Here is a 16,000-nt window from a genome sequence, read left to right as displayed (position 1 = left end):
TTTCCTGGTGGCTAGAGAACCTGGATGCCTGGAATGGCAAAGCCATCTTTGGTTCTGTCCCGGAATTCGTCCTAGATTCAGACGCAAGCCTCCACGGTTGGGGCGCTCGCTTCCTCGATCAAAACACTAGTGGCGCATGGTCACTTGTGGAATCCTCCCACCACATAAATGTCTTAGACCTTACAGCCGGTCTATATGCTCTAATGAGCTTCAAACACTCTCTTCAAGGCAGATCTGTTCTTCTGAAGATGGACAAAATCTCTGCTGTATCCTATATCAACCGCCTTGGCGGTACCAAATCAGCAGACTTATCTGCTTGAGCGAAGAAACTCTGGATGTTCTGCCTGGAACACAAAATCTCTCTGAAGGCAGAATATCTTCCCGGGAAATCAAACCTCTCTGCAGATTGGAACTCAAGATTCCTCTCAGACCGTACCGATTGGAAACTCAATGTGAACATTTTCAATACTCTCTCTCTTTTTTGGGGTCCACTAGATGTGGATTTATTCGCCAGCAGACTGTCATTCCAACTCCCAAAATATTTCAGCTGGATGCCAGACCCGGGTGCTCTAGCGGTGAATGCCTTCCTACAATGCTGGTCGAACCTTCAGGGTTATGCCTTCCCTCCCTTTGCCATGATTCAAAGGGTCCTACAGAAGGTCAGAATAGACCAATGCTCCCTGGTTCTGATAACCCCATTCTGGCCCTCTCAGGCATGGTTCCCGACCACTCTCGAACTTTCTTGCGACATCCCCTTTCTCATTCCAGCGAGCAAGGGCCTGGTCACCAACGCAGACGGAGAAGATCACCACCTAATCTCTTCAGGGAATTTGAACCTTCTTGCTTGGAAAGTGTCAGGCAATCCAACGAACTGTCTGGCCTTTCGTCGTCAGCTCTTTCTCTCCTCGGAGAATCATGGGCTCCCGGAACACACTATAGATACAACAACATTTGGAAGAAATGGGTTTGTTGGTGCATGGAGAGGAACTTGGATCCCTTGGAAGCTCCTATCGTCAATATAGTTAATTTCCTTGTCGAACAATTTGACAGAGGATTAGCTTATAGATCCATTAATTGCTACAGATCAGCAATCTCTGCTGGACACTCCCTCGTCAACGGTAAGACGGTAGGTAAGAACAATATTATTTGTAGAGTTATGAAAAGTATCAGACTAAAAAGACCTCCCAGACCCAAGTACCAATACATGTGGGATGTCAAAGCTATCCTAGACCTTTTCTCTTCTTGGCCAGATAATGCTTACCTTAAAAGGAAATATCTCTCGCTTAAACTTGCTACCCTTCTATGTCTAATCTCTTGTCGTAGAGTCTCAGATGTGAAATGTCTGGACTTTTCCTATAGATCCTATGATATGTTTGGAGTTAAATTTGATATATTCAGAAGGACTAAAACCATGTCAGATTCTATTTTTTATCCTCGTTTTGACCTTTGCAAGAAATTGTGTGTCATAGACTGCATGAGAGAATATGACTTGAGAATGAAAGACCTTCGTCCTTTATATGCCAAACAACTCCTTATCTCTTTTGTTAAACCCTTTAAACCAGTTACTTCCTTCTCTATCGCTAGATGGGTCAAATCAATAATGAATCTAGCCGGAATTGATCTTTCTAAATTCCAAGCTCATTCTCTCAGAGGTGCTATGGCAAGCAAATCCTTTTGGTCTGGAGGTAAATTGGATGATATTCTTAAAGCGGCAGATTGGTCTAATGCTTCAACCTTTGCTCACCATTATTGTAAACCTATTGAACATATGTCTGATGTTGTACTTCATGGCTACCAACATGCATAATGTAGCCTCCGGTCTTGTAATGAAATTGCGATTCTCCTATTAACATGACCAGAGAATCTGGATTTCATTAAAGACACGGAGGCTATCATTATCCCACCCTTTGCCACTCCCTTGATTGGTTTAATTATTGATCTATGTACGTTTATAGTTTGTATTTTGATATCAACTCATGAATTTGCTTTCCAATTATCTTTTCTATCGCTAAGCATACTGATCTCACATCATATTTTCCACCAGTTAAATTCATAAACATACATCTTGTGGCCATCCAATATGTGATCTCAAGGTTGTGTGACACTCTGGAGGGGTCTGTGAGGTATAGCTATCTCCCAGGCAATAGTTTGGCGATATGTGGGACTGTACACAAAGCTAACATCATCTTCAACTGCTTCTTAAAATATACATACACAGCCCATGCTGGAAAGCCTATATATGTTTTTGCACATTTACCACAATCTCCTTATCAAATATATCATAGGTACCATTAAATGTATACATGCATAAATATGTGCATACAACACAATTAGGATCTGGGGATGTTGACACATCACAATGGTGATGTTAAATACACAACGTAGAGTGCTACACAATACATTACATGATTTTCCAATGTATGGACCACAAAATGTTACAATAGTAATCTGAATTCACTCTGGGACTCAAAGGCACTTTGTAGCCTGTGTGAATGGAAAGGATGGAGTTGAAAAGAGTAAAATGTGTATGTGAGATAGAGACCTGCTCCTCTAGTGAGCAATAGAGCTGGCCATACAGGGGAAGGACCTCTTCAACCAGTTTCTCCAGCTCCTCTGGAGAGAAGGCACAGGCCCTCTCACCTGCTTGGCCTGGCATAATTGCTCCCAGAGATGGCAAATAGCAGCTTAAGTGGGGGAGGTATTGATAGCAACAGTGTCAGGAGGCAAAAGAGTTATTTTTCAAAACGACAGCGTTCCTTATTTCCAAGTACGTGATCAGCCATTGGGCCATGACTGTCACAATCACCAGCTTTCGCCTATGGCTGTGTCCGCCATGGATGAAATCGCCCACTGCGTGGTTGACTTCCTCCTGTGGCAGCAGGTTCCGAATGGCCAATATGCAAGGTCAGGCATCCGCCATTTTAGCCGTTGGAAGTGTAGTATTGGAGACTGTTAAGTGCGTCACTACCACTACGAATGTGCTGTAACATGTTTACATATGTACAACTCCAATGCCCTGTGATTTCCGTTACACAAACATCTGAGTAGTGCGTTACTGTGCATAAACGCTATATTACTGAGATGTACTGTACAATGCTGTGATGGTGTTTTGAGAGAACAATTCAAAATTTGCAATAGTAAGGTGCTCATGATACATTTTTAGATGTAAAAAGTGCACATTTATGGTACAGACACATGTGAAGACCACAATGGGGATTATAGGTGGGTTTTGGAAAGTAGACAATTATTATGTGAATTATGTGTAATGCTTCCTAAACTAGTTATCTTTTGTCACATGACCTCTGGCTTACTCTTCTTATATGTTACTCTGGAAATTGTGATGAATGTTAAAAATTGTTTTCACTCCAAACATAGGTACCATGGGAGAGGGAGGAGACGATCTGGTGGTATGTCACAACCAATGTTCAGTGGTGTACTACAAGACGTGCTTCCCGCAATGATGAGACACATTTTCAGCCATATCCAGTTCTCCAGATGTGAGGATTAAGCAGATGTAAAGTTTGACTTAGATGGATTTGGTCTCATCCCACATGTGGTTGGAGCCATTGATGGCACCCATATTGCCTTAGTACCACCGTTAGCCAGGGAACAAGTTTACCGTCACAGGAAGCACTTCCATTCTATCAATGTGCAAGTTGTCTGCTTACCAGATTTGATATATTTGCAAATAGACATTTAGGAAATGAATAAAAAGGAGGACATATATTATACAATAACAATATGTGACCAGAAAGGTTATTATTATTCCAAAATATATTCTTTTAGTGAAAATGATCTGATATATATATTTTTTATATTTTATATAACATTGTTACTCAGAAATAGACAGACGATAAAGTGCATACAAAATACAATATATAGACTTTAGACAATTATATAACAAATGACAAATTTGATACAAAATTTATACCAACAAGGTGGTTATGGTCTAACATGCTCGAAATCAAGATAAGATAAACCATTAAATTTTTTGAACAAATGTCCAAAAGAAACAAAAATGGCTAACATAATTAGAATCTATGCGCGTTTCGGCGGGACGCCTTCTTCAGGTAGCCATGAGTCTAAAGAAAAAGAAATGTAAAATAAGGTAGCATATATATATACAACAATCTGGGAACATATTGGAGATCCTACTGCAGCATTCTGTCTAATACTAGATCAGATACATTACATAAGTTAAATGAATTAAAAACATGTCACAGTAAAGGTAGGAAGAAGGAGAATAAAAGATACTAAAAGTCCCCATATCCATTTAAAGTTGTGAATTGATGAAGATATAGCAGAAGAAGATTCATTATGTAACAGAAAGCAGATAGATTCCGAACCCCATGCAAGAAATCACTTAGATTTGAAGTGAATAATAAAGCAAATTAATTTCAATTGGTTTCCATTACCTTATATGAATGGTCGAAATAAAGGAAAAAGAAGAAATAGAATTTCTTGAGAATTGTGGTAATGTTGGATCTGGGCCCACTGACAATGCAATTAAAATGAAATGGAGAGAATCAGCCACAGCATCTTTCCCCATAATTTCAACAATTTTATGTAACTGGAAATCCAATTATGGCATAGATGGATTACGCTAATCTGCTGAAGAAGATGTTAGGACATCTCAATAGATGTATTTCTATGAGACTGCCAAAGTACTTCTGATCCAAGTCATGAATGGGTGCTTCTGGATAATAACACATATGATATGGTATTAAATGAATTGACATGAAAAAGATTTGTAACCAACTATATCCCTGAGATAATATTGTGTAATTACCTTCAGATAAAAATCTGTGCCCCCTAAATTGTCTTAAGGATATGGTTGAACTTGTTTCAACCTCACAAGCGCGTTCCAATAACTGAAAACAGAATTCAAAAAAGCAGATTACTGGTCTGCTGTCTACGCACTATGCACTGTAGGTCCAAATGGTCTTAACAATAGTGGTGTTTTTTAATATAGGTGAGCAAACTTGTGGTACCTTCAAAATCTTGCTAGGTGGCAAACAAGAGTTGTGTTAATATTTGACACCCTTAGATCACGAGGTCTGGCATAAGTAGGTGAAGATAGTGCCCTGCAGTCAAGATAAAAATGAGACCACATATAAATATTTTATATGTATTGTCACTGTATCCAAAGGATTAAAATTTAATTGGAATGAATAAAATACCTGACAAACGGCAAATGTCTTATTGCCCGTTGTTGAGGCTAGACAATAAGTGATGTTGTGTCGTTCACTATGAGGCCGTAAAGATACTATCCCCAGGATGAAGTAATAAACCGGTGAACAGTAATGGAACATTCACTAAAAAAACAAAAAACAAGTATATATGATATAACAACCTCAGTGACTATACTAGTTACATATCCCATGTGTAGATGATCTAGATTGTCAGCATACCTCGTAAGATGCGCGTCTCCTATTCAGATGGTCGGGCCGCCGCCGTCTCCATATATCCGGTCAATCGGCACCCGCTGTGGCGGTGCCACGTGTTATGTTGAAAAAGGGGGTTTCCATTTCCAATCAAAGAAACTCTTCATGTCCGTTTATAAAGCCCGCTCGTGTTCTCCATGTTGGTAACTACTTCCGGTTCAGGGAGAAAGGGGCGTCACAATGTGTGGCCAAAGAGGTAAAGAGACTAGAGCAAGTGGCTCATTGTAGAAGGAGGCGGATGGCCGCCATGATGAATAGGTGAAACAAAGATATTTAACTAGCGGTATCCCATTGACAAGTTAAATATCGGGATTCATTAATGATTTACCAAATGAAAAAAATAACGGTCTCCTCTTCGATATAATTACTTTGCAGGAATTTAGAAATCTCATAAATAATTAGTTGTGCATACATGGAGCCTGACGTTAGTTTTTTTTGTGAGGGAAAACGGCCGCCATATTGAATAAGTAAAAAAGAGAATTGTTGATCTAACAAATAGAATTACACCATTTGAAGTCAGCAGGATTGATGTTAAATAGGTAGGCTTAAGGCTTAAGGTAGCGAATCCCATACGGATTGAAAGATAATGCATCCAAGTGGAGTGATACAAGTATCCTACTCCAGAACCTGTAGAACTACCCATTGTCGGTTGATGAAACTACCGTATATATCCACAACAAGGATACGATATATTTACAAAACAGTATCATAACGATGTAGTTAGGTTATCATAAATAAGGACAATAAATCTGAACTCTCGCAGGTTGTGAAGAGAATACAAGATATGAATAAATGCTTGAAGAAATATATATGTATATACTGTAATGGATACTTGGCATATCAAAACAAAACAGGGGGGGCGAAAAAAGGGGACTAATATTCTTAGACTCTGATTATCAGTAATGGGTGGGACTGCCGCATGTAGCTAGAGTGAGACTGACACATGTATATATGAGCCAGTTGTACCAAGATACAATTGGACTCTTATGAATAGAAGCCTCTATTCATGTATGAATTCACAACACTCACAGATAATAAAAATTGATGAAAAACAGATGTACCGTAGTGAATAGATATTGTTAGACAGTTCAGAGAAGCCAACAAATGTAGCTGTTATTATATTTAATCACCTGATCCCAGGGAATTTCATTGTTTAGTCCATTTTTATAAGTGTTCAAAGTATAAATCCAGAAAACCTCCCTTCTTTTGCAGATTTCGATACTCTGATTGCTTGAATTTATTCGTATTTTTTCAAGAATGAACCATTGGAGGTCTTGTGCTGTGTGCTCGGCCTCCATGTAGTGTTTAACTAAAGGCGTAGCTATTTTCTTCGTTCTCATGGCAGATCGGTTTTGGTTAGGCGAGTGGTCATGGTACTCCAAGTCTTGCCAACATAGCCTTGGTGGCACGGACATACAATGAGATATATAATGTTGGTCGTTTTACAATTGGTTAATAAATGTGACTCCACCTTTATGTTGTTGATAATGTAACTGGGAGCCTCTATGGTGAATTGGCAGGAAACACATGACATGCATCTGAAATTCCCAATGGGGGATTTCTTCCTTAAAAGCGATGTCTGGATGGAATGTTTTCTGGAAGATGGCATCCGTGAATGTACTATTAAGTCTTTCAAATTTTTATTCATCTTATGAGCAAAAAGAGGTTTTACTAGTAGGTTTTCCTGTTCTCTGGTCGCATTGAGAATATGCCAATTGCTGTTAATGATGTAACAAATTTTATCGTTCATCATGGAGTGGCGTGTGACAAACACTAATCTTGAGTTGGGTGTCTTGATCCGAGGTGTTAAAAGGTGTTGTCTTTCGTAAACACAAGCCCGTTTATACGAATCATGCACAAGGCGTTTAGGATAACCTCTAATCATGAATTTGGCCTTCATGGGAATGGCTCTTCGGTCAAAGTCTTGTAAGGTAGTGCAGTTCCTGTGCAAGCGCAGGAACTGACCAACGGGAACGCTGGTTCTCTGGGATGACGGATGATAACTTTGGGAATGCAATAAGGTATTGCGGGCAGTAGGCTTGGTGTATAAGTCTACCTCTAAATGATCCTCAATATTTTGAATATTGATGTCTAAGAATTCCACCTTGATGTTGCTGGAATTTTCTGTAAATCTGATGTTGTTGTCACATAAATTGATCCAGGACAAGAATTCTGGAAGTGTATCAGGGTCCCCTATCCAGATAAAGAACACATCGTCGATAAATCTGGACCACAGATTTATCGACTCACTGAACGGGGCAACCTCATTGTCAATGAATTTGGATTCAAAGAGGGCCATGTAGATGTTCGCTACTGTGGGGGCACATGATGCCCCCATACTGACCCGCCTTGTCTGTTTATATAGGGACCCATTGAGTTTGAAGGTGTTTTCCTGGAGAACCAGAGTGAGGCACTCAATGATGAATGATCTAGGACATGTAATATCAAAGACTTCCATGAACCATTTTACAGCAATGATGGCACCCTCTTGGGGTATGTTGCTGTATAAAGCTTCAATATCCATGGTGACCATGGTATGGGCTGAAGCATTGAACTGAAGGTGTTCCACTTTGTTTATAATATCCCTTGTGTTTTTCACATAAGAGGGTATTTTAGAAACATGGGATCTTAGAAGAGTGTCCACATATTTGGAGAGAGGCTCTGTGACCAAGCCAATGGTGGTGACAATAGGCCGATATGGTGGGTCCATGCTGTTTTTATGTATTTTAGGGACACCATAGATTGCCGCCATTTTCAGTTTATCTACATTGAGGTATTCCCATTCTTTTTCGCAGATGTGATTCTGTCTTAGAGCTTGTGTGGTGATATTAAGCACTAATTTTTGGACTCTTTTAGTGGGGTCTATAGTTGTTGGAGTGTACTATGATAATCTAACTACATCGTTATGATACTGTTTTGTATATATATCTTATCCATGTTGTGGATATATACGGTGGTTTCATCAACCGACAATGGGTAGTTCTACAGGTTCTGGAGTAGGATACTTGTATCACTCCACTTGGATGCATTATCTTTAAATCCGTGTGGGATTTGCTACCTTAAGCCTACTTATTTAACATGAATCCTGCTGACTTCAAATGGTGTAATTCCATTTGTTAGATCAACAATTCTCTTTTTTAGCTATTCAATATGGCGGCCGTTTTCCCTCACAAAAATAACTAACATCGGGCTCCATGTATGCACAACTAATTATTTACGAGAATTCTAAATTCCTGACAAGTAATTATATCGGAGAGGAGACCGTTTTTTTTTCCATTCGGTAAATCATTAATGAATCCCGATATTTAACTTGTCAATGGGCCACCGCTAGTTAAATATCTTTGTTTCACCTATTCATCATGGCGGCCATCCGCCTCCTTCTACAATGAGCCACTTGCTCTAGTCTCTTTACCTCTTTGGCCACACATTGTGACGCCCCTTCCTCCTTGAACCTGAAGTAGTTACCAACATGAGAACACGAGCGGGCTTTATAAACGGACATGAAGAATTTCTTTAATTAAAAAAAAATCCTTTTCAACATAACACGTGGCACCGCCACAGCGGGTGCCGAGGGACCGTATATATGGAGACGGCGGCAGCCCGACCATCTGAATAGGAGTCGCGCATCTTACGAGGTATGCTGACAATCTAGATCATTTACACACAGGGTATGTAACTAGTATAGTCACTGAGGTTGTTATATCATATATACTTGTTTTTCGTTTTTTAGTGAACGTTCCATTACTGTTCACCGGTCCGTTACTTCATCCTGGGGATAGTATCTTTACAGCCTCATAGTGAACAACACAACATCATTTATTGTCTAGCCTCAACAACGGGCAATAAGACATTTGCCGTTTGTCAGGTCTTTTATTCATACCAATTGAATTTTGATCCTTTGGATACAGCGACAATACATATAAAATATTTATATGTGGTCTCATTTTTATCTTGACTGCAGGGCATTATCTTCACTCACTTATGCCAGACCTCGGGATCTAAGGGTGTCAAATTTTAACACAACTCGTTTGTCACCTAGCAAGATTTTGAAGGTAACACAAATTTGCTCACCTATATTAAAAAACACCACTATTGTTAAGAGCATTTGGACCTACAATGCATAGTGCGTAGACCGCAGACCAGTAACCTGCTTTTTTGAATTCTGTTTTCAGTAACTGGAATGCGCTTGTGAGGTTGAAACAAGTCCAACCATATCCTTAAGGCAACTTAGGGGGCTTTTTATCTGAAGGTAATTACACAATATTATCTCAGGGATATAGTTGGTTACAAATCTTTTTCATGTCAATTCATTTAATACCATATCATATGTGTTATTATTCAGAAGCACCCATTCATGACTTGGATCAGAAGTACTTATATATCGTTACAACAGTTCTCCTGTGAAAGTATTTAAGGTAAGACTCGTCAACATCTGAGTCTACCCTTTGGCCAAAATATTTATATATATATAATGTATACCTTTTATAATAATATTACTAGGGGCCACGTTAGCTTAACAAGCATCACGTTTTCTTTAAACTTAGAATATTTGTGCCGCATCTATAGCATTTTGGCAGTCTCATAGAAGTACATCTATTGAGATGTCCTAACATCTTCTTCAGCAGATTAGCGTAATCCATCTATGCCATCACTGGATTTCAAGTTATATCAAATTGTTGAAATTATGGGAAAGATGCTGTGGCTGATTCTCTCCATTTAATTTTAATTTCTTTGTCAGTAGGCCCAGATCCAACTGTGTGGGTACACATGAACACAATTCTCAAGAAATCCTATTTCTTCTTTTTCCTTTATTTCGACCATTCATATAAGGTAATGGAAACCAATTGAAATTATTTGCTTTATTATTCACTTCAAATCAAGGTGATTTCTTGCATGGGGTTCGGTATCTATCTGCTTTCTGTTACATAATGAATCTTCTTCTGCTATATCTTCATCAATTCACAACTTTATATGGATATGGGGACTTTTACTATCTTTTATTTTCCTTCTCCCTACCTTTACTGTGACATGTTTTAATTCATTTAACATATGTAATGTATCTGATTTAGTGTTAGACAGAATGCTGCAGTAGGATCTCCAATATGTTCCCAGATTGTTGTATATATATATGCTACCTTATTTTACATTTCTTTTTCTTTAGACTCATGGCTACCTGAAGAAGGCGTCCCGCCGAAACGCTTGTAGATTCTAATTATGTTAGCCATTTTTGTTTCCTTTGGACATTTGTTAAAAATTTGAAATGGTTTATCTTATCTTGATTTTGAGCATGTTATCTAAAATCACCTTGTTGGTATAAATTTTGTATCAAATTTTTTATTTGTTATATATTTGTCTGAAGTCTAAATATTGTTTTTTGTATGCACTTTATCGTCTGTCTATTAATGAGTAACAATGTTATATAAAATATAAATAATATAAAAAATATATATATCAGATCATTTTCAATAAAAGAATATATTTTAGAATAATATAACCTTTCTCGTCACATATTGTTATTGTATAGTATAGGTCCACCATTTTATTTGTTTCCTAAATGTCTATTTGCAAATATTGTTTTTTCACCCTGATTTAGGAAACTCATTCAGGGGTACCCCCTTTTTCCACATATGCTTACCAGATTTGTACATCTCAAACGTCTTTGCCTGGATCCCAGGATCAGCCTATGATTTCTTCAGACTGTGGAAAAGCACCATACCCCAGCTGAAGTCACAACTACTACAGGAGAGGACCTGGCCTGTTGGAAAGTGTGATCTGTCCTTTCTTTATGTCGGTGAAGTCAGATAGTATGATCAGAAAGTGTGTAACTTATTGTTGCACTTGTGTCTGTCTTCAGCATATCCTAACTGTCCATGGTTGTTGAGGAATCCAACTATGTCGTGGGAAGTTCGCTTCAATGAGATCCATGGAAGATTACGGCGGGCAGTGGAGTGGGCTTTTGGGCTCCTGAAGGCCAGATATGAATGTTTGGACAGGACTAGGGTAGCCCTCCTCTGCTCACCCGGGAAGGCCAAATCACTGTGGCGTGCTGCATGCTCCATAACATCACCCTGAGACAGAACATCCCTTATATTGACAAGGATGGAGACCTTGAAGTGCCATCAGGTGAGGATCCTGAAATGCCAAATGATGATGATAGAGGTGAAGAGAAAGCTTGAGTCAAGATCTCATCATCAACTTCTTTTCATGAGAGTAAGTATGTTCGTAAATGGTATGACTTTGACTTTTACAGCAACTCTTGTTGTGATGATGTGAACAGTATGTTAAGCGAAAATATTAGGAAGCTAAAGCTCTGGGAAATCCTGGTGAAAGGTGTTTGTGGAGGAAGGTTTTGACACATGGCCATTTAGTTAGCGTTGCTTTGCTCAGCCTTGATATTTTGTCATGGACTGTGTTCTCCAGAGGTTTACTGTCTGAATTGTGTTATATGCATGGTTTCATAGCACTTTGTAAAGATCCACTCCAAAGCAGTAGTAAGGTTGGTTATCTTTATTGGTAGTATGTAGGTACAGGTAGCTCCAGCTTTCTCTTCCAGCTTCACAGCTTCAACTCCTCTTACTTTAAATACTTAAATATACACAACCATACACTTTCCTTCCTGCAAAGCTTCTTACCATCCATTTATGGCTCAAAATATCAATGGTCTTACCACCATAATCTACAGCCTTAATGTTGGGCATGTCCCAAGACTCCATATTACTCATGTCACTCCATACCTTAAAATACATCTCTTTAGTTAGCAATGTACACAAACTTCCTGAATCAACTAACATTCTCACATTATTCATATCGAAGCTCATGGTGCAGTGAGGTTTTTCTAATTTATCAGTGCTTTCTGTGGCAATACTACTATCCCCAATGCTGTTGCAACATACTTCCTCAGCAATAGTACAGCCATCCACGCACAACATCAACTGATGAATGTTCTCACAAGTATCATCTACCTTTTGTACATATTGGGTCTTAGAGTTGCAGACTTTTGCAAGGTGTCCCCTCTTGCCACATGCTCTACACATTGCATTTCTAGCCATGCACCTAGTGCTAGAGGCAATATCACCAGGTGCACCACACCGATAGCACTTGATAACATTTGTACTGGTCCGTGGAACAGTATTAGTGGGACGGGGAACCTTAGTAGTCTTATTATGAGGATTAGATTGCAATTTCCCAACATGCTTTATAGCTTTAGTCTCATCAACACATGCATGGATTTCAGATCCCTTAGAAGTAAAATCCTTTGACCCCAAATCTTTTGATATTATATCTTTTAGTATCATTGAATTGCTACACTTGTCCATTTCCTTTATCCATAAATCTGTATGTTCAAGTCCTTAAGCTATTTGTATTGCCTCCTCTAACGCAGAATTTTTAATAAGTAACTTCTCACACACTCTCTTGTTACTAAATCTCGTATAAGTGAATCCCCTAATCCTTCAAAACGACAAATTAAAGAAAGTTCCCTAAGTGCGGCAACATAAGTTCCAATGTCTTCATCTGCTTTTTGTACACGACAAAAGAATTTATGCCTTTCTAACACAACATTAACTTTGGTAACAACATCAACTGTAACATTTGCATGCTCATGTCATAAACATTACTTGTTTGTCCATTGCCCATCCCTAGGGAGATTTCAGGATGATTTTCATACAGACGACGTCCTTCAACACCCAAATGGTGGAGCAAAATAGCTTGTCTGCATACAGGACCATATTTATCTGCACCAGTTGCCAATATATAAGTTAAGATCAACTTTTCCACTCCTTCCAGGAATGGAAGGCTCACCAGGAGTAGGAAGAAAAGAAGTAGGAGCAGCTAACCCTTGATCAGCCATAAGGAGTAATATATAATGTGGAACAACCAGGAGTAAAAGTGTTCCACCTGTAACAAGAATAATTATTAGCAATTTGAAGTCCACCTGAAAAAAAACCGATGTTAAAGAAAATAATACATTAAAATAATAAATTAATATAAAAACCTTGAAACATGCTGTGTCACTGAAGGTGTTTGAAAATCAATCCATTGCTTAAAATGACGAAAAATCCGATGTCAGAGATGAAGAAATCCTTTGTTAAAAGGTAAATCATTTGTTGGAGGTTTTCCCAACCTCTTAAAATGGCCGCCGTGCGTGTAATGCGTACATTTCTAGGGAAAGTTGAGCACTTTTAGTTGTAAGGAAGTATCCCAACCACCTTAGAATGTAGAAGGTGATTTGGAAGATGCTGGTGAGCAGGTCTTCGCGTGTAGCGCACCTGAGAGCAAGTGTCCGCATGTCGCCTCCCTCACGTGTCTGGCACTGGAGAGCATGTCTCTGCGTGCCGCCTCCCAACGGTACTGTGCTCTTTTGATATTATATCTTTTGGCACACCAGAATGCAGAAATATGAAAAACTATATTACAGGCACATCTTGTAATTGCGTAGAACGCATGGAAGAATGAAAGTAGCAGCACAACACTGAAGAGTGCACAGTGCACTGTTACAAAAATGGTGGCAAAAGTAACAATGTAGAAAGCGCAGCAGCACAATAATGAAAGGAGTGTAGAGCAGTGAACCACACTGAAGGGAGCGCAGTAAATTGACAGCTTCCGCATATGCAGACACGGTAGTCCCAGTTAGAAGTTATCAAAGGCAGCGCTGAGCAGTGACAGTTTCAGCATATGAAAACACAGTAGTCACAGTTAGAAGTTACTAGATGCAGCGCTGAACAGTGACTGTTTCAGCATATGCAGATTGGCAGAGCAGTCTCAGTTAGAAGTTACTAAAGCAACAGAACACAATGTAGAAATGTAGAAAATGCAGTAGCACGCTGGTTTCTTGTAGAGGACAAAGTACATACCAGTAAGTGAGGTATATGTAGCAGGAATTTTCTGTTATCCTTGATAATTCATCCAGGGGTGGAGGTACTTGATGTCTTGTCTGCTCCCTGAGCAGACTGGTTCAACTCGTCGCCAATGTAAAGATCCACTCCAACGCAGAAGTAAGGTTGGTTATCATTATTGGTAGTATGTAGGTACAGGTACCTCCAGCTATCTCTTCCAGCTTCACAGCTTCAACTCCTCTTACTTCAAAGAGCAACATTCTATCCTAGCAACAAGCCTTACATTCTACCATTGAGAAGACTCCACACTCTTCTCTTTGTTTTGGACTGTTTTAGGTACCTTAACAATGTCATCTTCGTTCAGACATTTCAGAGTTGTGACATTAGTGGGTATTTGATGATGTTACGAAGTACAAAGGGACATGGGGGTGTTCCTGGGAATGTCTTTCACAGACTTTGGGTGGTACAAATCCCGCACCAAGACAGCTTGCACAGTGATAGTATGAAAGTTATGAGGAATCCCTTGGACTTGTTCCTTGTTGTGTGGTGGTCCTAATTAGGGGTGGGTGGAGCTTGCGGAGTTGCACTACGCTGAATTCCACAGAGTTGCATAAAAACTCCATGGAATTCCATGGAGTTCAACAGGTGGGCGGACTTGCTCCATTCGCCCACCCCTATGTCACATCTCACCCCCAAAGAAGTGCCCACAGCGCTTCTGTCTCAGAGACAATACCTTGCACTGTAACATGCCCACAAACACACACGCAGGTGTTTCTTCCTTCTTTAAGACTAACACCCCAAACCAGCTCCTCATAAACCCACAACAGCCTCCATACTGCACAATGTCCATCGTGCTCCCAAAAAGTCCACTGCACATGCTTCCGACATGCACAACACACCCCCTGTCCCTGCATCCTCGCACCTGCAACCTGGGAGTGAGGGTTCCGACATGGGGTCTGTGGCTCTGGCCTGAGGGGAGTGGGCACCAGTCTAGTCAAGTGGGTGCTCCAGCAGGGAGAGGGGTAAGGTTTCCAATTTGGGGCAGAGGGCAAAGAAAAAGGGGTATCAGATGGAGGTTCTGCATGCAGCTGGAGGCGGAGCAGACAGGGAGGGGAGAGATTGTGGGGAGGATTGGTGTGATGGTGCGAGCTACAGGCTGGGGATGGAGGAGGGTGGCTATGGGGTGAAAGGGAAGGAGGATGAACTGGGGTTTGGATGAAGGGTGCAGTGGGTCGGAGATGGAGAAAACTCCAGGGAGTGGGCTGGGGGAGCTGGGCTTCGGAGGGAAGAGGCTGGGCTATATGCAGAGGGATGGAATGGGCTTGGATGGAAGGAGCAGGTGAAGGGAGGAGAGGTGGCGCTGGGAGGGTAGAAAGAATGGGGAGGCTACCTTCATCCACATTGGCAAAACAGCAACAGCCATCTCAGCAGCAGCAGCTGTCACTCTGGAACGCCTAAAGATTTGTCCTTTTTCCATTGCTGCGACTGATGAGTCATGCCCGAGCCGACACCACACTAGGAGACCATTCAGCTGGCAATTTACAGGTTTGTAAACAGTACAAACTTCCAACTGAGTGTACTAAATGTGACAGACGCAAATGTAATGTTTCAAAGGAGCAATGGGTGGTACTGGGAGGAAAATGGGCTACTTTCGAATGAAAGATTGCCTCTTATTATTTCTTTATATTTCACACCGGAGGGGTGGTCAGAGATATTTTATGT

This window comes from Triturus cristatus, chromosome 7 (assembly GCF_964204655.1).
Source record: "Triturus cristatus chromosome 7, aTriCri1.1, whole genome shotgun sequence".
NCBI classification, from domain to species: domain Eukaryota; kingdom Metazoa; phylum Chordata; class Amphibia; order Caudata; family Salamandridae; genus Triturus; species Triturus cristatus.
The sequence above is the reverse complement of the archived record's forward strand: the minus strand, read 5'-3'. Positions refer to the sequence as shown.